At 48.1% G+C, this 22,190-nt stretch overlaps 11 non-coding genes across 11 annotated transcripts; all 11 read right to left on the bottom strand.

The window, feature by feature from the left end:
* Window positions 1–8,913: 8,913 nt before the first annotated feature.
* Window positions 8,914–9,076, bottom strand: LOC135011609 (U1 spliceosomal RNA). The gene has a single exon (XR_010210677.1). It is a non-coding gene; the product is annotated as a U1 spliceosomal RNA (small nuclear RNA).
* Window positions 9,077–16,913: 7,837 nt separating this feature from the next.
* Window positions 16,914–17,076, bottom strand: LOC135011618 (U1 spliceosomal RNA). The gene has a single exon (XR_010210688.1). It is a non-coding gene; the product is annotated as a U1 spliceosomal RNA (small nuclear RNA).
* A 152-nt stretch (window positions 17,077–17,228) lies between these two features.
* On the bottom strand, window positions 17,229–17,392 carry LOC135011594 (U1 spliceosomal RNA). The gene has a single exon (XR_010210662.1). It is a non-coding gene; the product is annotated as a U1 spliceosomal RNA (small nuclear RNA).
* A 675-nt stretch (window positions 17,393–18,067) lies between these two features.
* LOC135011567 (U1 spliceosomal RNA) lies at window positions 18,068–18,230 on the bottom strand. Its single transcript, XR_010210641.1, has one exon. It is a non-coding gene; the product is annotated as a U1 spliceosomal RNA (small nuclear RNA).
* A 152-nt stretch (window positions 18,231–18,382) lies between these two features.
* Window positions 18,383–18,546, bottom strand: LOC135011597 (U1 spliceosomal RNA). Its single transcript, XR_010210665.1, has one exon. It is a non-coding gene; the product is annotated as a U1 spliceosomal RNA (small nuclear RNA).
* A 675-nt stretch (window positions 18,547–19,221) lies between these two features.
* Window positions 19,222–19,384, bottom strand: LOC135011560 (U1 spliceosomal RNA). Its single transcript, XR_010210633.1, has one exon. It is a non-coding gene; the product is annotated as a U1 spliceosomal RNA (small nuclear RNA).
* A 152-nt stretch (window positions 19,385–19,536) lies between these two features.
* On the bottom strand, window positions 19,537–19,700 carry LOC135011589 (U1 spliceosomal RNA). The gene has a single exon (XR_010210657.1). It is a non-coding gene; the product is annotated as a U1 spliceosomal RNA (small nuclear RNA).
* A 678-nt stretch (window positions 19,701–20,378) lies between these two features.
* LOC135011621 (U1 spliceosomal RNA) lies at window positions 20,379–20,541 on the bottom strand. The gene has a single exon (XR_010210691.1). It is a non-coding gene; the product is annotated as a U1 spliceosomal RNA (small nuclear RNA).
* A 152-nt stretch (window positions 20,542–20,693) lies between these two features.
* Window positions 20,694–20,857, bottom strand: LOC135011588 (U1 spliceosomal RNA). Its single transcript, XR_010210656.1, has one exon. It is a non-coding gene; the product is annotated as a U1 spliceosomal RNA (small nuclear RNA).
* Window positions 20,858–21,536: 679 nt separating this feature from the next.
* Window positions 21,537–21,699, bottom strand: LOC135011564 (U1 spliceosomal RNA). The gene has a single exon (XR_010210637.1). It is a non-coding gene; the product is annotated as a U1 spliceosomal RNA (small nuclear RNA).
* A 152-nt stretch (window positions 21,700–21,851) lies between these two features.
* Window positions 21,852–22,015, bottom strand: LOC135011581 (U1 spliceosomal RNA). Its single transcript, XR_010210650.1, has one exon. It is a non-coding gene; the product is annotated as a U1 spliceosomal RNA (small nuclear RNA).
* Between the last annotated feature and the right edge of the window lie 175 nt (window positions 22,016–22,190).

The following is a 22,190-nucleotide window of genomic DNA, read 5'->3' as shown; positions in this document are numbered from 1 at the left end:
AGTTTTTGAGAGTTACTGTTTTAACGGAATTCCATGATAACAAAGTTTCAGGGCATCCAGGAGTCTCTAAGACATTGGAGTTAGTCTCTCGCTCAGTAAGGTGGCCTGGTCTTTCTAAAGACGTCAAGGAATTTGTTTATTCATGTCAGGTTTGTGCACAGCATAAGGTTCCCCGTTCCTTGCCCATCGGGCAACTTATGCCCTTAAATGTTCCTCTCAGGCCGTGGTCTCATATTTCCATGGATTTTGTGGTTGACCTTCCCCTTTCAGCCGGATTCTGAGTCATATGGGTGGTAGTGGACCGTTTTAGTAAAATGGCTCGTTTTATTGCTCTTCCCTGATTGCCTTCTGCCCAAGGGTTGGCAGTTTTGTTTCTCCGCCATGTATTCAGGCTTCATGGGTTGCCTACTGATATTGTTTCTGATCGGGGTCCACAATTCATCGCACAATTCTGGAAATGTTTTTGTGCCTCATTGAAGATGAAATTGTCGTTAACATCCGGTTACCACCCACAATCCAACGGGCAAACCGAACGAGTTAACCAATCATTGAAACAATATTTGCGCTTGTATTCAGCCAAACTCCAGAATGATTGGTCCGAGTTTCTTCCGTTGGCTGAATTTGCTTACAATAATTCTTGTCATTCCTCCACTAAAGAGTCTCCATTCTTTTCAGTTTTTGGTTTTCACCCCAGAGCTAATTCTTTTTTTCATCATTCCTCAGTCTCCTCGCTTACCTTAACCTCCCATCTCAGAGCCATTTGGAAAAAGGTGCACCTTGCTCTCAGAAAAGCGGCATTTCCAGAGAAGAAATTTTCTGACAGGCTCCGACGTCCTTGCACTTTTAAGGTGGGAGATAGGGTGTGGTTGTCGACTCGCAACATCAGGCTTCGACAATCCTCGGCTAGACTGGGACCCAAATTTATTGGGCCATTTCTTATTATTAAAAGAGTCAACCCAGTTGCCTTTCGGTTACGTTTACCAAGATCTCTCAGGATTGGAAATACGTTTCATTGTTCCCTGTTGAAACAATATGTTTCTTCCAGTAGATTTCCTCGGAAGATCTCTCAGGGTAGATCTCCAGTGGATGTACAGGGACAGCAGGAGTTCTTGGTAGAGAAGGTTCTCGATTCCAAATTGTCCCGGGATCGGCTGTATTTTCTGGTTCACTGGAAAGGCTATGGTCCGGAGGAAAGGTCTTGGGTCCTGGATAAGGATCTTCATGCCCCGAGGCTCAAGAGGGCATTTTTTCGGGAATTTCCTCAGAAACCTGGCTTTAGGGGTTCCTTGACCCCTCCTCAAGGGGGGGGTACTGTTAGGCGCCGGGGTCCGCTTGATGGTCTGCGCTGCCCGGCCCCTAGCAACTAGAGATGCCGTGCACGTACAGCCGCCGGCTCCCTAGCAATGCTAGACGCCGGGCACGCTGAGCCGCACGGACCCTAGCAACGGGGACGCCACTGGCGGACCGCGTTCCCCGTTGCTAGGCTTTAGGAAATTAAGATATTCACCTGCTCTCTGGCCGTGCAGCAAGGCAGCTGCACAGCATTTATTCTAATCAGCCATTAGCAGCTGATTGGAGGACTCCTTGTTAAATACACTCCCAGGGCTTCTCACAGATGCCGGTAATAGCTTCCTGCATGCTGCCTTTGTTTGCTGAGAGTCTGTTTCCAGTCCTGCTGTATCCGGTCATTCCAGTCCGCAGAAGTCCGGTATTCGGGACTTGTCATCTCATCCCAAGAGGTCGTTTGGTTCCCTGGAGTCCTGACTGATCACCGTTTTATATCCAGTGGTGTTCGTGAGTTGCGGCTCTGCCGTGTGTTGCGGCTCAGCCGCTTTACCTTTTATATTTTGTGCTTGGAGCATTTGCGGAGGGTTCCGCTTCCACAAGTCCTCTCTGGTACTCGGCGGTGCCGGGTAGGAGAATTGGACAAGTGGATATTTTGGTTGTCCTTTTTCCTGGCGGTTTCTCCGCACATATTATAGTTTTGAGTTTGCTTAGCCCCTGGCCTGGTTGTTTAGTTAGAGGGCCTCTTGTTATCACCCTGTCTCGGGTTTCCCTTTGTCTCTCATTAAGACCGGGGGGCATCGAAGTTGGGCAGACATAATCCGCCCTTCAAACGTGGCTGCCAAGGGCTCAAGAAACCATAGTCTCGCAGGGGATTTCTGACAACACGGGTGAGACAACAGAGTTAGGGCGCCAGGGGCTATTTTCCTGTCCTGCTCCCTTCCCCAGCATTCCGTTCCAGTGCTCCGGTCCTTGCCATAAGATCTTCTCTGACCAGAGTGCTGGAATCATAACACATACTGGACACAGAAGAGGTTTTCTTCCAGTGGAAAGGCTATGGAGATCCAGAGTCTGGTCAAACAAATTCTGAAACCAGCAAGAGTGTTAATCCATCAATGCATTCAGTTGCTGGGGAAGATGGTTGTGGCCTACGAGGCCATTCAGTTTGGCAGGTTCCATGCCAGAGTGTTCCAGTGGGACCTGTTGGACAAGTGGTCCGGATCCCACCTACACATGCACCGGAGGATAATCCTGTCTTCCAAGACCAGAATCTCACTCCATTGGTGGCTGCACAGTTCTCACCTCCTAGAGGGGCGATGGTTCGGGATCCAGGACTGGATCCTAGGGACCACAGATGCAACCCTCCGAGGCTGGGGAGCAGTCACACAGTGGGAAAACATCCAAGGAAGATGGTCAAGTCAGGAAAGTTGTCTCCACATAAATGTTCTGGAGTTAAGGGCCATTTAATAACTGCAGACACAGTACACACTGGGACGGGTGCCCAGCATCCTCAACAGACTAAGAGAAAAGGATTTACCGGTAGGTATTAAAATCCTAGTTTCTCTAACGTCCTAGAGGATGCTGGGGACTCCGTAAGGACCATGGGGATAGACGGGCTCCACAGAGTTCATGATCTTCACTGAGGTAGCGCACAGCACTGCAGCTGTGCGCCATTGCTCCCATACACCTCACATACTCCGGTCACTGTAAGGGTGCAGGGCGCAGGGGGGGCGCCCTGGGCAGCAATATAAACCTCTTTTTGGCAAAAATATAACATATATACAGCTGTGCACTGTATATATGTATGAGCCCCCACCAATTTTACAGTTTAAGCGGGACAGAAGCCCGCCGCCGAGGGGGCGGGGCTTCTCCCTCAGCACTCACCAGCGCCATTTTTTCTCAACAGCACCGCTGAGAGGAAGCTCCCCGGACTCTCCCCTGCTTATACCACGGTAGAGAAGAGGGTTGAAAAGAGAGGGGGGTCACATAATTCGGCGCAAATTACATACAGCAGCGCTACTGGACAAACATTAAGTTACTGTGTTATTCCTGGGTTATATAGCGCTGGGGAGTGTGCTGGCATACTCTCTCTCTGTCTCTCCAAAGGGCCTTGTGGGGAAACTGTCTTCAGAAAAAGTATTCCCTGTGTTTGTGGTGTGTCGGTACACGTGTGTCGACATGTCTGAGGAAGAAGGCTATATTAGAGAGGAGCGGGAGCAAATGAATGTGGTGTCTCCGCTGACACCTGATTGGATGGATATGTGGAATGTTTTAAATGCTAGTGTAAACTCATTGTACAAAAGATTAGACAAGGCTGAAGCTTTGGGACAGTCAGGGACTCAACCAATGCCTGATCCTATGTTGCAGGGACTGTCAGGGTCTCATAAGCGCCCACTATCCCAGATTGTTGAAACACATACCGACACGGATTCTGACTCCAGTGTCGATTACGATGATGCAAAGTTACAGCCAAAATTGGCAAAATCCATTCGATATATGATTATGGCAATAAAAGATGTTTTGCACATCACAGAGGAACCCCCTGTCCCTGACAAGAGGGTACATATGTACAAGGGAAAGAAGCCTGAGGTAACCTTTGAGGGGGTCACACGAGCTAAACGAGTTATGTGAAAAAGCTTGGGAATCTCCAGATAAAAGACTGCAGATTTCCAAAAGGATTCTTATGGCGTATCCTTTTCCATCAACGGATAGGTTACGATGGAAATCCTCCCGTAGGATGGACAAAGCATTAACACGCACAGCTACAGTTGGAAAATCAAATTTTTTACCTTATGTTCCCTCACAGCATAAGAAAGCTCCGCATTATCAAATGCAGTCCTTTCGGTCACAAAGAAACAAGAAAGTGCGAGGTGCGTCCTTTCTTGCCAGAGGTAGGGGCAGAGGAATAAAGCTGCACAACACAGCTAGTTCCCAGGAACAGAAGTCCTCCCCGGTCTCTACAAAATCTACCTCATGACGCTGGGGCTCCACTGGCAGAGTCCGGCCCATGTGATGTCATGCAGCTGCTCTGACCACGCCTCCTGTTTCTCCGTTGCCGACCCCATTTTGAAACCGTGCCCCCGCACCGCTCCATCTCCGACTTGGAAATGGAGTGTTGTTGACCCCCCTCCCCCCCCCCTTCACCGATTCACAGGCAGAGGTGATCGCATTATCTGCGGGGTGCCGCAGAAAATGCAGGCGGATGCGTATGCTCTTAGCAGTTTTTGCAGTTGGATTGCGATCCAACCTGAATCAGGCCCCATTACCTATCACAATGCACTGCGGGTAGTACAAAATGGGGTTAATATAGGAGAAAAAAAACCCAGAGCTGTGTTCCTTAACTGTCCCTGGTGGCTAGTGGAGCGGCTGCCCAGTAATCAGTGTCCACGCCAGTGCGCACACGGCCCGCCCCCATCAGCGGCCTCGTGATCCCGGAGGGCGGTGTGTGTGTGACTGACCTTAGGAAGAAACCGGAGCCTCCGCTGCAGTGACCCAGCAACCGGGGCACGGGAGTATACTGCGCCACTGGGAGTGATGGAGCTGCAGTAAAGAGGTCTATTAGACCTAGCCTGCTGCAGCCCTTGTAGATTCTTATAAAAAAAGTTCTTCTTTTCTTGCCAAAATTAATAGCTAAGAATAGGCTGCCTGAGGCAGCCCCCTGTTAAGTGGCCTGCTACTGAAGGCACCAACTACAAACTGAGCTCCCTGTTCATGGAAGCGAGGTTATAGAGGAGGGGGCGCTGAGCATCTTGGGAACAGTCAAAAGCTTTGAGCCTGTTGGTGCCTCAGATCAAGATCCTACTCTGGTGTACATATACAATGTGAATCCTTGTGGAGTCCAGTGTACCCCACAGAAGAAATGAATGCGTCACACCCATTGGCAGCAACATTAGAATAGCTGCTGATGGGCACAATTGAGAAAGGAAGGGGGGAAAACATTTGAATCCAGCACATATATGTAATTTGAATATGTAATTTGTACCTTCCTACTTTAAAATGTAATGGATGAACCTCACCCTGTGAGAGCTATCTTCATGATCAAGAGATCTCATATGCAAGATAAGTATGTGTTGGGATAGGGCTGTGGAGGGCGGCTGCTCGGGCACACCCCTGTCAACTTAAGGAGATTCAACTGAGGAAGCACAAGGGAACTCTCATCTGGGAACAACAACTGCAGGGAGAACACATTTTCAGACGAATGTGGGAGGGCAGAAGGCTGCCTAATACTGAAGCACCCCCAAACAACAAACCAAATGCAACAACTACTGCAAGCATTCCTGGGGGAAGGCCTGCAGCAGATGGATTTGCATATAGTGATTAGAGATGAGCGCCTGAAATTTTTCGGGTTTTGTGTTTTGGTTTTGGGTTCGGTTCCGCGGCCGTGTTTTGGGTTCGAACGCGTTTTGGCAAAACCTCACCGAATTTTTTTTGTCGGATTCGGGTGTGTTTTGGATTCGGGTGTTTTTTTCAAAAAACACTAAAAAACAGCTTAAATCATAGAATTTGGGGGTCATTTTGATCCCAAAGTATTATTAACCTCAAAAACCATAATTTACACTCATTTTCAGTCTATTCTGAATACCTCACACCTCACAATATTATTTTTAGTCCTAAAATTTGCACCGAGGTCGCTGTGTGAGTAAGATAAGCGACCCTAGTGGCCGACACAAACACCGGGCCCATCTAGGAGTGGCACTGCAGTGTCACGCAGGATGTCCCTTCCAAAAAACCCTCCCCAAACAGCACATGACGCAAAGAAAAAAAGAGGCGCAATGAGGTAGCTGTGTGAGTAAGATTAGCGACCCTAGTGGCCGACACAAACACCGGGCCCATCTAGGAGTGGCACTGCAGTGTCACGCAGGATGGCCCTTCCAAAAAACCCTCCCCAATCAGCACATATAGACATATAGCTAATATAGACTGGTTGATAAAGAGATAGTATACTCGTAACTAGTATGTATGTATAAAGAAAGAAAAAAAAACCACGGTTAGGTGGTATATACAATTATGGACGGGCTGCCGAGTGCCGACACAGAGGTAGCCACAGCCGTGAACTACCGCACTGTACTGTGTCTGCTGCTAATATAGACTGGTTGATAAAGAGATAGTATACTCGTAACTAGTATGTATGTATAAAGAAAGAAAAAAAAACCACGGTTAGGTGGTATATACAATTATGGACGGGCTGCCGAGTGCCGACACAGAGGTAGCCACAGCCGTGAACTACCGCACTGTACTGTGTCTGCTGCTAATATAGACTGGTTGATAAAGAGATAGTATACTACTAATATTATATATACTGGTGGTCAGGTCACTGGTCACTAGTCACACTGGCAGTGGCACTCCTGCAGCAAAAGTGTGCACTGTTTTAATATAATATTATGTACTCCTGGCTCCTGCTATAACCTATAACTGGCACTGCAGTAGTGCTCCCCAGTCTCCCCCACAATTATAAGCTGTGTGAGCTGAGCAGTCAGACAGATATATAATATATATAGATGATGCAGCACACTGGCCTGAGCCTGAGCAGTGCACACAGATATGGTATGTGACTGACTGAGTCACTGTGTGTATCGCTTTTTTCAGGCAGAGAACGGATATATTAAATAAACTGCACTGTGTGTCTGGTGGTCACTCACTATATAATATATTATGTACTCCTGGCTCCTGCTATAACCTATAACTGGCACTGCAGTAGTGCTCCCCAGTCTCCCCCACAATTATAAGCTTTGTGAGCTGAGCAGTCAGACAGATAATCAGATATATATAATATTATATATAGATAATAGATGATGCAGCACACTGGCCTGAGCCTGAGCAGTGCACACAGATATGGTATGTGACTGAGTCACTGTGTGCTGTGTATCGCTTTTTTCAGGCAGAGAACGGATTATAAATAAAACTGGTGGTCACTATCAGCAAAACTCTGCACTGTACTGAGTACTCCTAATGCTCCCCAAAATTAGTAAATCAAGTGTCTCTCTAATCTATTCTAAACGGAGAGGACGCCAGCCACGTCCTCTCCCTATCAATCTCAATGCACGTGTGAAAATGGCGGCGACGCGCGGCTCCTTATATAGAATCCGAGTCTCGCGATAGAATCCGAGCCTCGCGAGAATCCGACAGCGTCATGATGACGTTCGGGCGCGCTCGGGTTAACCGAGCAAGGCGGGAAGATCCGAGTCGCTCGGACCCGTGAAAAAAAAACATGAAGTTCGTGCGGGTTCGGATTCAGAGAAACCGAACCCGCTCATCTCTAATAGTGATGTCATCCAAGCAGTGGGCATAGTTGGCGTCAACCCTCGTCTGCATATGAAAAGAGAAAAGGGTCACGCAGGGCATGGCGGCCTTTGTGGGGTTGCGCTTGGATGACCCCTAAATCGCTTTATACACCCCCACCCCCCATCAGTGTGGGCTCATGTTGGCCATGCCCCAGCCCCTGAAGCATTCAAGCTGATTTCTTGCAGCAGCTGGACCCAGAAACAGCTCCAGAGTTGCTCTACAAGACAAGTAAAAGTGTGTGAGCCCTGCAGCACCACCTGTAGTTTGCATACACACATATATAGGACAGCATCTCTTATATGCCCCAGGGTCAATAAAATAGTATCCTTATCTAGGGTATCCATCCCCTCAGATAAGGTATCCGTCCATGCCGCTACAGCACTACACACCCAGGCCGACGCAATTGCCGGTCTGAGTAAGGTACCTGAATGTGTATAAATGGACTTCAGGGTAATCTCCTGTTTGCGGTCAGCAGACTCTTTGAGGGTAGCCGTATACTGGGACGGGAGGGCTACCTTCTTGGATAAGCGTGTTAATGCTTTGTCCACCCTAGGGGAGGATTCCCATCGTAACCAATCCATTGATGGGAAAGGATACGCCATAAGAATCCTTTTGGAAATCTGCAGTCTTTTATCTGGAGATTCCCAAGCTTTTTCACATAACTCGTTCAGCTCGTGTGACCCCCTCAAAGGTTACCTCAGGCTTTTTCACCTTGTACATATGTACCCTCTTGTCAGGGACAGGGGGTTCCTTTCTGATGTGCAAAACATCTTTTATTGCCATAATCATATATCGAATGGATTTTGCCAATTTTGGCTGTAACTTTGCATCATCGTAATCGACACTGGAGTCAGAATCCGTGTCTGTATCTGTGTCAACAATCTGGGATAGTGGGCGCTTATGAGACCCTGACAGTCCCTGCAACATAGGATCAGGCATGGGTTGAGACCCTGACTGTCCCAAAGCTTCAGCCTTGTCTAATATTTTGTGCAATGAGTTTACACTAGCATTTAAAACATTCCACATATCCATCCAATCAGCTGTCGGCGGAGACACCACATTCATTTGCTCCTGCTCCTCTCTAATATAGCCTTCTTCCTCAGACATGTCGACACACGTGTACCGACACACCACACACACAGGGAATGCTTTTCCTGAAGACAGTTTCCCCACAAGGCCCTTTGGAGAGACAGAGAGAGAGTATGCCAGCACACACCCCAGCGCTATATAACCCAGGAATACACAGTAACTTAATGTTTGCCCAGTAGTCACAAGGGAACTCTCGAAAGAAGAACAAGGCTAGAGGAAGATCTGAGACAAAGAAATCTGACTTTTACCAGAGCTGACCAGAGGAAAGCACAACACAGTCCCCCACTACCACAAATAATGCAGTCGAGTTTCCCACATTTGGGGAAATCACAGGGGTCATCATACCCAGAATGCAATGAATGAACCTCACCCTGGGAGAACAATCTTCATGACCATGGTATCTCCTATGCAAAATAAGTATGATTTGGGATAGGGCTGGGGAGGGCCGCTGCTCAGGCACATCTCTGTCAAGTAAAGGCGATTCAACTGAGGCAGCACAAGGGAACTCTCATCTGGGGACAACAACTGCAGGGAGAACACATATTTTCAGATGAACATGGGAGGGCAGAAGGCTGCCTAATACTGAAGCACCCCCAAACAACAAACCAAATGCAACAACTAGTGCAAGCATTCCTGGGGGAAGGCCTGCAGCAGATGGATTTGCATATGGTGATGTCATCCAAGCAGTGGGTCAAAGTTGGCTTCAACCCTCGTCTGCATATGAAAAGAAAAAAGGGATGTGCAGGGCATGGCGGCCTTTTGCGGCGCTTGGATGACCCCTAATTCGCATTAAACACCTCCACCCTCCTTCGGTGTGGGGCTCATGTTGGCTATGCCCCAGCCCCTGAAGCATTCAAGCTGATTTCTTGCAGCAGCTGGGCACTGTAACTAGAGATGAGCGCCTGAAATTTTTCGGGTTTTGTGTTTTGGTTTTGTGTTCGGTTCCGCGGCCGTGTTTTGGGTTCGAACGCGTTTTGGCAAAACCTCACCGAATTTTTTTTGTCGGATTCGGGTGTGTTTTGGATTCGGGTGTTTTTTTCAAAAAACACTAAAAAACAGCTTAAATCATAGAATTTGGGGGTCATTTTGATCCCAAAGTATTATTAACCTCAAAAACCATAATTTACACTCATTTTCAGTCTATTCTGAATACCTCACACCTCACAATATTATTTTTAGTCCTAAAATTTGCACCGAGGTCGCTGTGTGAGTAAGATAAGCGACCCTAGTTGCCGACACAAACACCGGGCCCATCTAGGAGTGGCACTGCAGTGTCACGCAGGATGTCCCTTCCAAAAAACCCTCCCCAAACAGCACATGACGCAAAGAAAAAAAGAGGCGCAATGAGGTAGCTGTGTGAGTAAGATTAGCGACCCTAGTGGCCGACACAAACACCGGGCCCATCTAGGAGTGGCACTGCAGTGTCACGCAGGATGTCCCTTCCAAAAAACCCTCCCCAAACAGCACATGACGCAAAGAAAAAAAGAGGCGCAATGAGGTAGCTGTGTGAGTAAGATTAGCGACCCTAGTGGCCGACACAAACACCGGGCCCATCTAGGAGTGGCACTGCAGTGTCACGCAGGATGTCCCTTCCAAAAAACCCTCCCCAAACAGCACATGACGCAAAGAAAAAAAGAGGCGCAATGAGGTAGCTGACTGTGTGAGTAAGATTAGCGACCCTAGTGGCCGACACAAACACCGGGCCCATCTAGGAGTGGCACTGCAGTGTCACGCAGGATGTCCCTTCCAAAAAACCCTCCCCAATCAGCACATGATGCAAAGAAAAAGAAAAGAAAAAAGAGGTGCAAGATGGAATTGTCCTTGGGCCCTCCCACCCACCCTTATGTTGTATAAACAAAACAGGACATGCACACTTTAACCAACCCATCATTTCAGTGACAGGGTCTGCCACACGACTGTGACTGATATGACGGGTTGGTTTGGACCCCCCCCAAAAAAGAAGCAATTAATCTCTCCTTGCACAAACTGGCTCTACAGAGGCAAGATGTCCACCTCATCTTCACCCTCCGATATATCACCGTGTACATCCCCCTCCTCACAGATTATCAATTCGTCCCCACTGGAATCCACCATCTCAGCTCCCTGTGTACTTTGTGGAGGCAATTGCTGCTGGTCAATGTCTCCGCGGAGGAATTGATTATAATTCATTTTAATGAACATCATCTTCTCCACATTTTCTGGATGTAACCTCGTACGCCGATTGCTGACAAGGTGAGCGGCGGCACTAAACACTCTTTCGGAGTACACACTTGTGGGAGGGCAACTTAGGTAGAATAAAGCCAGTTTGTGCAAGGGCCTCCAAATTGCCTCTTTTTCCTGCCAGTATAAGTACGGACTGTGTGACGTGCCTACTTGGATGCGGTCACTCATATAATCCTCCACCATTCTATCAATGTTGAGAGAATCATATGCAGTGACAGTAGACGACATGTCCGTAATCGTTGTCAGGTCCTTCAGTCCGGACCAGATGTCAGCATCAGCAGTCGCTCCAGACTGCCCTGCATCACCGCCAGCGGGTGGGCTCGGAATTCTGAGCCTTTTCCTCGCACCCCCAGTTGCGGGAGAATGTGAAGGAGGAGATGTTGACAGGTCGCGTTCCGCTTGACTTGACAATTTTGTCACCAGCAGGTCTTTCAACCCCAGCAGACCTGTGTCTGCCGGAAAGAGAGATCCAAGGTAGGCTTTAAATCTAGGATCGAGCACGGTGGCCAAAATGTAGTGCTCTGATTTCAACAGATTGACCACCCGTGAATCCTTGTTAAGCGAATTAAGGGCTGCATCCACAAGTCCCACATGCCTAGCGGAATCGCTCCCTTTTAGCTCCTTCTTCAATGCCTCCAGCTTCTTCTGCAAAAGCCTGATGAGGGGAATGACCTGACTCAGGCTGGCAGTGTCTGAACTGACTTCACGTGTGGCAAGTTCAAAGGGCATCAGAACCTTGCACAACGTTGAAATCATTCTCCACTGCACTTGAGACAGGTGCATTCCACCTACTATATCGTGCTCAATTGTATAGGCTTGAATGGCCTTTTGCTGCTCCTCCAACCTCTGAAGCATATAGAGGGTTGAATTCCACCTCGTTACCACTTCTTGCTTCAGATGATGGCAGGGCAGGTTCAGTAGTTTTTGGTGGTGCTCCAGTCTTCTGTACGTGGTGCCTGTACGCCGAAAGTGTCCCGCAATTTTTCTGGCCACCGACAGCATCTCTTGCACGCCCCTGTCGTTTTTTAAAAAATTCTGCACCACCAAATTCAAGGTATGTGCAAAACATGGGACGTGCTGGAATTTGCCCATATTTAATGCACACACAATATTGCTGGCGTTGTCCGATGCCACAAATCCACAGGAGAGTCCAATTGGGGTAAGCCATTCCGCGATGATCTTCCTCAGTTGCCGTAAGAGGTTTTCAGCTGTGTGCGTATTCTGGAAAGCGGTGATACAAAGCGTAGCCTGCCTAGGAAAGAGTTGGCGTTTGCGAGATGCTGCTACTGGTGCCGCCGCTGCTGTTCTTGCGGCGGGAGTCCATACATCTACCCAGTGGGCTGTCACAGTCATATAGTCCTGACCCTGCCCTGCTCCACTTGTCCACATGTCCGTGGTTAAGTGGACATTGGGTACAACTGCATTTTTTAGGACACTGGTGAGTCTTTTTCTGACGTCCGTGTACATTCTCGGTATCGCCTGCCTAGAGAAATGGAACCTAGATGGTATTTGGTACCGGGAACACAGTACCTCAATCAAGTCTCTAGTTCCCTGTGAATTGACAGTGGATACCGGAAACACGTTTCTCACCACCCAGGCTGCCAAGGCCTGAGTTATCCGCTTTGCAGCAGGATGACTGCTGTGATATTTCATCTTCCTCGCAAAGGACTGTTGGACAGTCAATTGCTTACTGGAAGTAGTACAAGTGGTCTTCCGACTTCCCCTCTGGGATGACCATCGACTCCCAGCGGCAACAACAGCAGCGCCAGCAGCAGTAGGCGTTACACGCAAGGATGCATCGGAGGAATCCCAGGCAGGAGAGGACTCGTCAGAATTGCCAGTGACATGGCCTGCAGGACTATTGGCATTCCTGGGGAAGGAGGAAATTGACACTGAGGGAGTTGGTGGGGTGGTTTGCGTGAGCTTGGTTACAAGAGGAAGGGATTTACTGGTCAGTGGACTGCTTCCGCTGTCACCCAAAGTTTTTGAACTTGTCACTGACTTATTATGAATGCGCTGCAGGTGACGTATAAGGGAGGATGTTCCGAGGTGGTTAACGTCCTTACCCCTACTTATTACAGCTTGACAAAGGGAACACACGGCTTGACACCTGTTGTCCGCATTTCTGGTGAAATACCTCCACACCGAAGAGCTGATTTTTTTGGTATTTTCACCTGGCATGTCAACGGCCATATTCCTCCCACGGACAACAGGTGTCTCCCCGGGTGCCTGACTTAAACAAACCACCTCACCATCAGAATCCTCCTGGTCAATTTCCTCCCCAGCGCCAGCAACACCCATATCCTCCTCATCCTGGTGTACTTCAACACTGACATCTTCAATCTGACTATCAGGAACTGGACTGCGGGTGCTCCTTCCAGCACTTGCAGGGGGCGTGCAAATGGTGGAAGGCGCATGCTCTTCACGTCCAGTGTTGGGAAGGTCAGGCATCGCAACCGACACAATTGGACTCTCCTTGTGGATTTGGGATTTCGAAGAATGCACAGTTCTTTGCTGTGCTGCTTTTGCCAGCTTGAGTCTTTTCATTTTTCTAGCGAGAGGCTGAGTGCTTCCATCCTCATGTGAAGCTGAACCACTAGCCATGAACATAGGCCAGGGCCTCAGCCGTTCCTTGCCACTCCGTGTGGTAAATGGCATATTGGCAAGTTTACGCTTCTCCTCCGACAATTTTATTTTAGGTTTTGGAGTCCTTTTTTTACTGATATTTGGTGTTTTGGATTTGACATGCTCTGTACTATGACATTGGGCATCGGCCTTGGCAGACGACGTTGCTGGCATTTCATCGTCTCGGCCATGACTAGTGGCAGCAGCTTCAGCACGAGGTGGAAGTGGATCTTGATCTTTCCCTAATTTTGGAACCTCAACATTTTTGTTCTCCATATTTTAATAGGCACAACTAAAAGGCACCTCAGGTAAACAATGGAGATGGATGGATTGGATACTAGTATACAATTATGGACGGGCTGCCGAGTGCCGACACAGAGGTAGCCACAGCCGTGAACTACCGCACTGTACTGTGTCTGCTGCTAATATATAGATTGGTTGATAAAGAGATAGTATACTCGTAACTAGTATGTATGTATAAAGAAAGAAAAAAAAACCACGGTTAGGTGGTATATACAATTATGGACGGGCTGCCGAGTGCCGACACAGAGGTAGCCACAGCCGTGAACTACCGCACTGTACTGTGTCTGCTGCTAATATATAGACTGGTTGATAAAGAGATAGTATACTCGTAACTAGTATGTATGTATAAAGAAAGAAAAAAAACCACGGTTAGGTGGTATATACAATTATGGACGGGCTGCCGAGTGCCGACACAGAGGTAGCCACAGCCGTGAACTACCGCACTGTACTGTGTCTGCTGCTAATATAGACTGGTTGATAAAGAGATAGTATACTCGTAACTAGTATGTATGTATAAAGAAAGAAAAAAAAACCACGATTAGGTGGTATATACAATTATGGACGGGCTGCCGAGTGCCGACACAGAGGTAGCCACAGCCGTGAACTACCGCACTGTACTGTGTCTGCTGCTAATATATAGACTGGTTGATAAAGAGATAGTATACTCGTAACTAGTATGTATGTATAAAGAAAGAAAAAAAAACCACGGTTAGGTGGTATATACAATTATGGACGGGCTGCCGAGTGCCGACACAGAGGTAGCCACAGCCGTGAACTACCGCACTGTACTGTGTCTGCTGCTAATATATAGACTGGTTGATAAAGAGATAGTATACTCGTAACTAGTATGTATGTATAAAGAAAGAAAAAAAAACCACGGTTAGGTGGTATATACAATTATGGACGGGCTGCCGAGTGCCGACACAGAGGTAGCCACAGCCGTGAACTACCGCACTGTACTGTGTCTGCTGCTAATATAGACTGGTTGATAAAGAGATAGTATACTCGTAACTAGTATGTATGTATAAAGAAAGAAAAAAAAACCACGGTTAGGTGGTATATACAATTATGGACGGGCTGCCGAGTGCCGACACAGAGGTAGCCACAGCCGTGAACTACCGCACTGTACTGTGTCTGCTGCTAATATATAGACTGGTTGATAAAGAGATAGTATACTCGTAACTAGTATGTATGTATAAAGAAAGAAAAAAAAACCACGGTTAGGTGGTATATACAATTATGGACGGGCTGCCGAGTGCCGACACAGAGGTAGCCACAGCCGTGAACTACCGCACTGTACTGTGTCTGCTGCTAATATATAGACTGGTTGATAAAGAGATAGTATACTCGTAACTAGTATGTATGTATAAAGAAAGAAAAAAAAACCACGGTTAGGTGGTATATACAATTATGGACGGGCTGCCGAGTGCCGACACAGAGGTAGCCACAGCCGTGAACTACCGCACTGTACTGTGTCTGCTGCTAATATATAGACTGGTTGATAAAGAGATAGTATACTCGTAACTAGTATGTATGTATAAAGAAAGAAAAAAAAACCACAGTTAGGTGGTATATACAATTATGGACGGGCTGCCGAGTGCCGACACAGAGGTAGCCACAGCCGTGAACTACCGCACTGTACTGTGTCTGCTGCTAATATAGACTGGTTGATAAAGAGATAGTATACTCGTAACTAGTATGTATGTATAAAGAAAGAAAAAAAAAACCACGGTTAGGTGGTATATACAATTATGGACGGGCTGCCGAGTGCCGACACAGAGGTAGCCACAGCCGTGAACTACCGCACTGTACTGTGTCTGCTGCTAATATATAGACTGGTTGATAAAGAGATAGTATACTCGTAACTAGTATGTATGTATAAAGAAAGAAAAAAAAACCACGGTTAGGTGGTATATACAATTATGGACGGGCTGCCGAGTGCCGACACAGAGGTAGCCACAGCCGTGAACTACCGCACTGTACTGTGTCTGCTGCTAATATATAGACTGGTTGATAAAGAGATAGTATACTCGTAACTAGTATGTATGTATAAAGAAAGAAAAAAAAAACACGGTTAGGTGGTATATACAATTATGGACGGGCTGCCGAGTGCCGACACAGAGGTAGCCACAGCCGTGAACTACCGCACTGTACTGTGTCTGCTGCTAATATAGACTGGTTGATAAAGAGATAGTATACTACTAATATTATATATACTGGTGGTCAGGTCACTGGTCACTAGTCACACTGGCAGTGGCACTCCTGCAGCAAAAGTGTGCACTGTTTAATTTTAATATAATATTATGTACTCCTGGCTCCTGCTATAACCTATAACTGGCACTGCAGTAGTGCTCCCCAGTCTCCCCCACAATTATAAGCTGTGTGAGCTGAGCAGTCAGACAGATATATAATATATATAGATGATGCAGCACACTGGCCTGAGCCTGAGCAGTGCACACAGATATGGTATGTGACTGAGTCACTGTGTGCTGTGTATCGCTTTTTTCAGGCAGAGAACGGATTATAAATAAAACTGGTGGTCACTGGTCACTATCAGCAAAACTCTGCACTGTACTGAGTACTCCTAATGCTCCCCAAAATTAGTAAATCAAGTGTCTCTCTAATCTATTCTAAACGGAGAGGACGCCAGCCACGTCCTCTCCCTATCAATCTCAATGCACGTGTGAAAATGGCGGCGACGCGCGGCTCCTTATATAGAATCCGAGTCTCGCGATAGAATCCGAGCCTCGCGAGAATCCGACAGCGTCATGATGACGTTCGGGCACGCTCGGGTTAACCGAGCAAGGCGGGAAGATCCGAGTCGCTCGGACCCGTGAAAAAAAACATGAAGTTCTGGCGGGTTCGGATTCAGAGAAATCGAACCCGCTCATCTCTAACTGTAACAGCTCCAGAGCTGCTCTGTAAGGCAACTAAAAGGGTGTGGGCCCTGCAGCACTACCTGTAGTTCGCATTGTGCGTTGGAAGGCACAAAGTAAGCAGACGGGAGAAGTCAGGATAGTGCGCAAGGGCATAGAAGGGAGCGGCTCAAGAAAAGAGAAGTGGAAACAGACAGCAAACTAGGCTGGAGAGAGACCTGAGACAAAGAGATCTGAATTATACGAGAGCCGACCAGAGGAAACACAAATTATGCAGTCAAGTGTCCCACATTTGGGGAAATCGCAGGAGCAGCACACCCAGAGTGCAATGGGTGAGCCTTGCCCTGGGAGAAGCACCTTCCTGATCATAGTATCTCACCTGGCAGGTAAGTAGGAGTTGGGCTAGAGCTGGGGAGGGTCGCTGCTCGGGCACCCCCCTGTCAAGTGAAGGAGATCCAACTGAGGCAGCACAAGGGAACTCTCGAAAGAAGAACAAGGCTAGAGGAAGATCTGAGACAAAGAAATCTGACTTTTACCAGAGCTGACCAGAGGACAGCACAAACACAGTCCCCCACTACCACAAATAATGCAGTCGAGTTTCCCACATTTGGGGAAATCACAGGGGTCAGCATACCCAGAATGCAATGAATGAACCTCACCCTGGGAGAACAATCTTCATGACCATGGTATCTCCTATGCAAAATAAGTAGGATTTGGGATAGGGCTGGAGAGGGCCGCTGCTCAGGCATATCTCTGTCATGTAAAGGAGATTCAACAGAGGCAGCACAAGGGAACTCTCATCTGGGGACAACAACTGCAGGGAGAACACATATTTTCAAATGAACATGGGAGGGCAGAAGGCTGCCTAATACTGAAGCACCCCCAAACAACAAACCAAATGCAACAACTAGTACAAGCATTCCTGGGGGAAGGTCTGCAGAAGACGGATTTGCATACAGTGATGTCATCCAAGCAGTGGGCCAAAGTTGGCTGGAACCCTCATCTGCATATGAAAAGAGAAAAGGGGTATGCAGGGCATGGCGGCCTTTTTGCGGCGCTTGGCTGACCCTTAGTTTGCATTAAACACCCCCACCCTCCTTCGGTGTGGGGCTCATGTTGGCAATGCCCCAGCCCCTGAAGCATTCAAGCTGAATTCTTGCAGCAGCTTGGCACTGTAACAGCTCCAGAGCTGCTCTGTAAGGCAAGTAAAATGTTGTGGGCCCTGTAGTACTACCTGTAGTTTGCATTGTGCATTGGAAGGCACAAAGTAAGCAGACAGGAGGAGAAGTCGAGATAGTGCACAAGGGTATAGAAGGGAGGGGCTCAAAAAAAAAGAAGTGGAAACAGACAGCAAACTAGGCTGGAGAGAGACCTAAGACAAAGAAATCTGAATTATATGAAAGCCGACCAGTGGAAACACAAATTATGCAGTCAAGTTTCCCACATTTGGGGAAATCACAGGGGCAGCACACCCAGAGTGCAATGGGTGAGTCTTGCCCTGGGAGAAGCACCTTCATGATCATAGTATCTCACCTGGCAGGTAAGTAGGAGTTGGGCTAGAGCTGGGGAGGGTCGCTGCTCGGGCACCCCCCTGTCAAGTGAAGGAGATCCAACTGAGGCAGCACAAGGGAACTCTCGAAAGAAGAACAAGGCTAGAGGAAGATCTGAGACAAAGAAATCTGACTTTTACCAGAGCTGACCAGAGGAAAGCACAAACACAGTCCCCCACTACCACAAATAATGCAGTCGAGTTTCCCACATTTGGGGAAATCATAGGGGTCAGCATACCCAGAATGCAATGAATGAACCTCACCCTGGGAGAACAATCTTCATGACCATGGTATCTCCTATGCAAAATAAATATGATTTGGGATAGGACTGGGGAGGGCCGCTGCTCAGGCACATCTCTGTCAAGTAAAGGAGATTCAACTGAGGCAGCACAACGGAACTCTCATCTGGGGACAACAACTGCAGGGAGAACACATATTTTCAGATGAACATGGGAGGGCAGAAGGCTGCCTAATACTGAAGCACCCCCAAACAACAAACCAAATGCAACAACTAGTGCAAGCATTCCTGGGGGAAGGCCTGCAGCAGATGGATTTGCATATGGTGATGTAATCCAAGCAGTGGGTCAAAGTTGGCTTCAACCCTCGTCTGCATATGAAAAGAGAAAAGGGGCGTGCAGGGCATGGCAGCCTTTTGCGGCGCTTGGATGACCCCTAGTTCGCATTAAACACCCCCACCCTCCATCGGTGTGGGGCTCATGTTGGCAATGCCCCAGCCCCTGAAGCATTCAAGCTGATTTCTTGCAGCAGCTTGGCACTGTAACAGCTCCAGAGCTGCTCTGTAAGGCAAGTAAAAGGGTGTGGGCCCTGCAGCACTACCTGTAGTTTGCATTGTGCATTGGAAGGCACAAAGTAAGCAGACAGGAGGAGAAGTCAGGATAGTGCACAAGGGTATAGAAGGGAGGGGCTCAAAAAAAAAAGAAGTGGAAACAGACAGCAAACTAGGCTGGAGAGAGACCTGAGACAAAGAGATCTGAATTATACGAGAGCCAACCAGAGGAAACACAAATTATGCAGTCAAGTGTCCCACATTTGGGGAAATCGCAGGAGCAGCACACCCAGAGTGCAATGGGTGAGCTTTGCCCTGGGAGAAGCACCTTCCTGATCATAGTATCTCACCTGGCAGGTAAGTAGGAGTTGGGCTAGAGCTGGGGAGGGTCGCTGCTCGGGCACCCCCCTGTCAAGTGAAGGAGATCCAACTGAGGCAGCACAAGGGAACTCTCGAAAGAAGAACAAGGCTAGAGGAAGATCTGAGACAAAGAAATCTGACTTTTACCAGAGCTGACCAGAGGAAAGCACAAACACAGTCCCCAACTACCACAAATAATGCAGTCGAGTTTCCCACATTTGGGGAAATCACAGGGGTCAGCATACCCAGAATGCAATGAATGAACCTCACCCTGGGAGAACAATCTTCATGACCATGGTATCTCCTATGCAAAATAAGTATGATTTGGAATAGGGCTGGGGAGGGCCGCTGCTCAGGCATATCTCTGTCAAGTAAAGGAGATTCAACTGAGGCAGCACAAGGGAACTCTCATCTGGGGACAACAACTGCAGGGAGAACACATATTTTCAAATGAACATGGGAGGGCAGAAGGCTGCCTAATACTGAAGCACCCCCAAACAACAAACCAAATGCAACAACTAGTACAAGCATTCCTGGGGGAAGGTCTGCAGAAGACGGATTTGCATACAGTGATGTCATCCAAGCAGTGGGCCAAAGTTGGCTGGAACCCTCATCTGCATATGAAAAGAGAAAAGGGGTATGCAGGGCATGGCGGCCTTTTGCGGCGCTTGGATGACCCTTAGTTCGCATTAAACACCCCCACCCTCCTTCGGTGTGGGGCTCATGTTGGCAATGCCCCAGCCCCTGAAGCATTCAAGCTGATTTCTTGCAGCAGCTTGGCACTGTAACAGCTCCAGAGCTGCTCTGTAAGGCAAGTAAAAGGTTGTGGGCCCTGCAGCACTACCTGTAGTTTGCATTGTGCATTGGAAGGCACAAAGTAAGCAGACAGGAGGAGAAGTCAGGATAGTGCACAAGGGTATAGAAGGGAGGGGCTCAAAAAAAAAAGAAGAAGTGGAAACAGACAGCAAACTAGGCTGGAGAGAGACCTGAGAAAAAGAGATCTGAATTATACGAGAGCCGACCAGAGGAAACACAAATTATGCAGTCAAGTGTCCCACATTTGGGGAAATCGCAGGAGCAGCACACCCAGAGTGCAATGGGTGAGCTTTGCCCTGGGAGAAGCACCTTCCTGATCATAGTATCTCACCTGGCAGGTAAGTAGGAGTTGGGCTAGAGCTGGGGAGGGTCGCTGCTCGGGCACCCCCCTGTCAAGTGAAGGAGATCCAACTGAGGCAGCACAAGGGAACTCTCGAAAGAAGAACAAGGCTAGAGGAAGATCTGAGACAAAGAAATCTGACTTTTACCAGAGCTGACCAGAGGAAAGCACAAACACAGTCCCCAACTACCACAAATAATGCAGTCGAGTTTCCCACATTTGGGGAAATCACAGGGGTCAGCATACCCAGAATGCAATGAATGAACCTCACCCTGGGAGAACAATCTTCATGACCATGGTATCTCCTATGCAAAATAAGTATGATTTGGGATAGGGCTGGGGAGGGCCGCTGCTCAGGCATATCTCTGTCAAGTAAAGGAGATTCAACTGAGGCAGCACAAGGGAACTCTCATCTGGGGACAACAACTGCAGGGAGAACACATATTTTCAAATGAACATGGGAGGGCAGAAGGCTGCCTAATACGGAAGCACCCCCAAACAACAAACCAAATGCAACAACTAGTACAAGCATTCCTGGGGGAAGGTCTGCAGAAGACGGATTTGCATACAGTGATGTCATCCAAGCAGTGGGCCAAAGTTGGCTGGAACCCTCATCTGCATATGAAAAGAGAAAAGGGGTATGCAGGGCATGGCGGCCTTTTGCGGCGCTTGGATGACCCTTAGTTCACATTAAACACCCCCACCCTCCTTCGGTGTGGGGCTCATGTTGGCAATGCCCCAGCCCCTGAAGCATTCAAGCTGATTTCTTGCAGCAGCTTGGCACTGTAACAGCTCCAGAGCTGCTCTGTAAGGCAAGTAAAAGGTTGTGGGCCCTGCAGCACTACCTGTAGTTTGCATTGTGCATTGGAAGGCACAAAGTAAGCAGACAGGAGGAGAAGTCAGGATAGTGCACAAGGGTATAGAAGGGAGGGGCTCAAAAAAAAAAAAAAGAAGTGGAAACAGACAGCAAACTAGGCTGGAGAGAGACCTTAGACAAAGAGATCTGAATTATATGAAAGCCGGCCAGTGGAAACACAAATTATGCAGTCAAGTTTCCCACATTTGGGGAAATCACAGGGGCAGCACACCCAGAGTGCAATGGGTGAGCCTTGCCCTGGGAGAAGCACCTTCATGATCATAGTATCTCACCTGGCAGGTAAGTAGGATTTGGGCTAGAGCTAGGGAGGGTCGCTGCTCGGGCACCCCCCTGTCAAGTGAAGGAGATCCAACTGAGGCAGCACAAGGGAACTCTCGAAAGAAGAACAAGGCTAGAGGAAGATCTGAGACAAAGAAATCTGACTTTTACCAGAGCTGACCAGAGGAAAGCACAAACACAGTCCCCCACTACCACAAATAATGCAGTCGAGTTTCCCACATTTGGGGAAATCACAGGGGTCAGCATACCCAGAATGCAATGAATGAACCTCACCCTGGGAGAACAATCTTCATGACCATGGTATCTCCTATGCAAAATAAGTATGATTTGGGATAGGGCTGGGGAGGGCCGCTGCTCAGGCACATCTCTGTCAAGTAAAGGAGATTCAACTGAGGCAGCACAAGGGAACTCTCATCTGGGGACAACAACTACAGGGAGAACACATATTTTCAGATGAACATGGGAGGGCAGAAGGCTGCCTAATACTGAAGCACCCCCA

This window comes from Pseudophryne corroboree, unplaced genomic scaffold, assembly GCF_028390025.1.
Source record: "Pseudophryne corroboree isolate aPseCor3 unplaced genomic scaffold, aPseCor3.hap2 scaffold_249, whole genome shotgun sequence".
NCBI classification, from domain to species: Eukaryota; Metazoa; Chordata; class Amphibia; order Anura; family Myobatrachidae; genus Pseudophryne; species Pseudophryne corroboree.
Note: the sequence above shows the minus strand (reverse complement) of the source record. Positions and strands in the feature narration are given on the sequence as shown.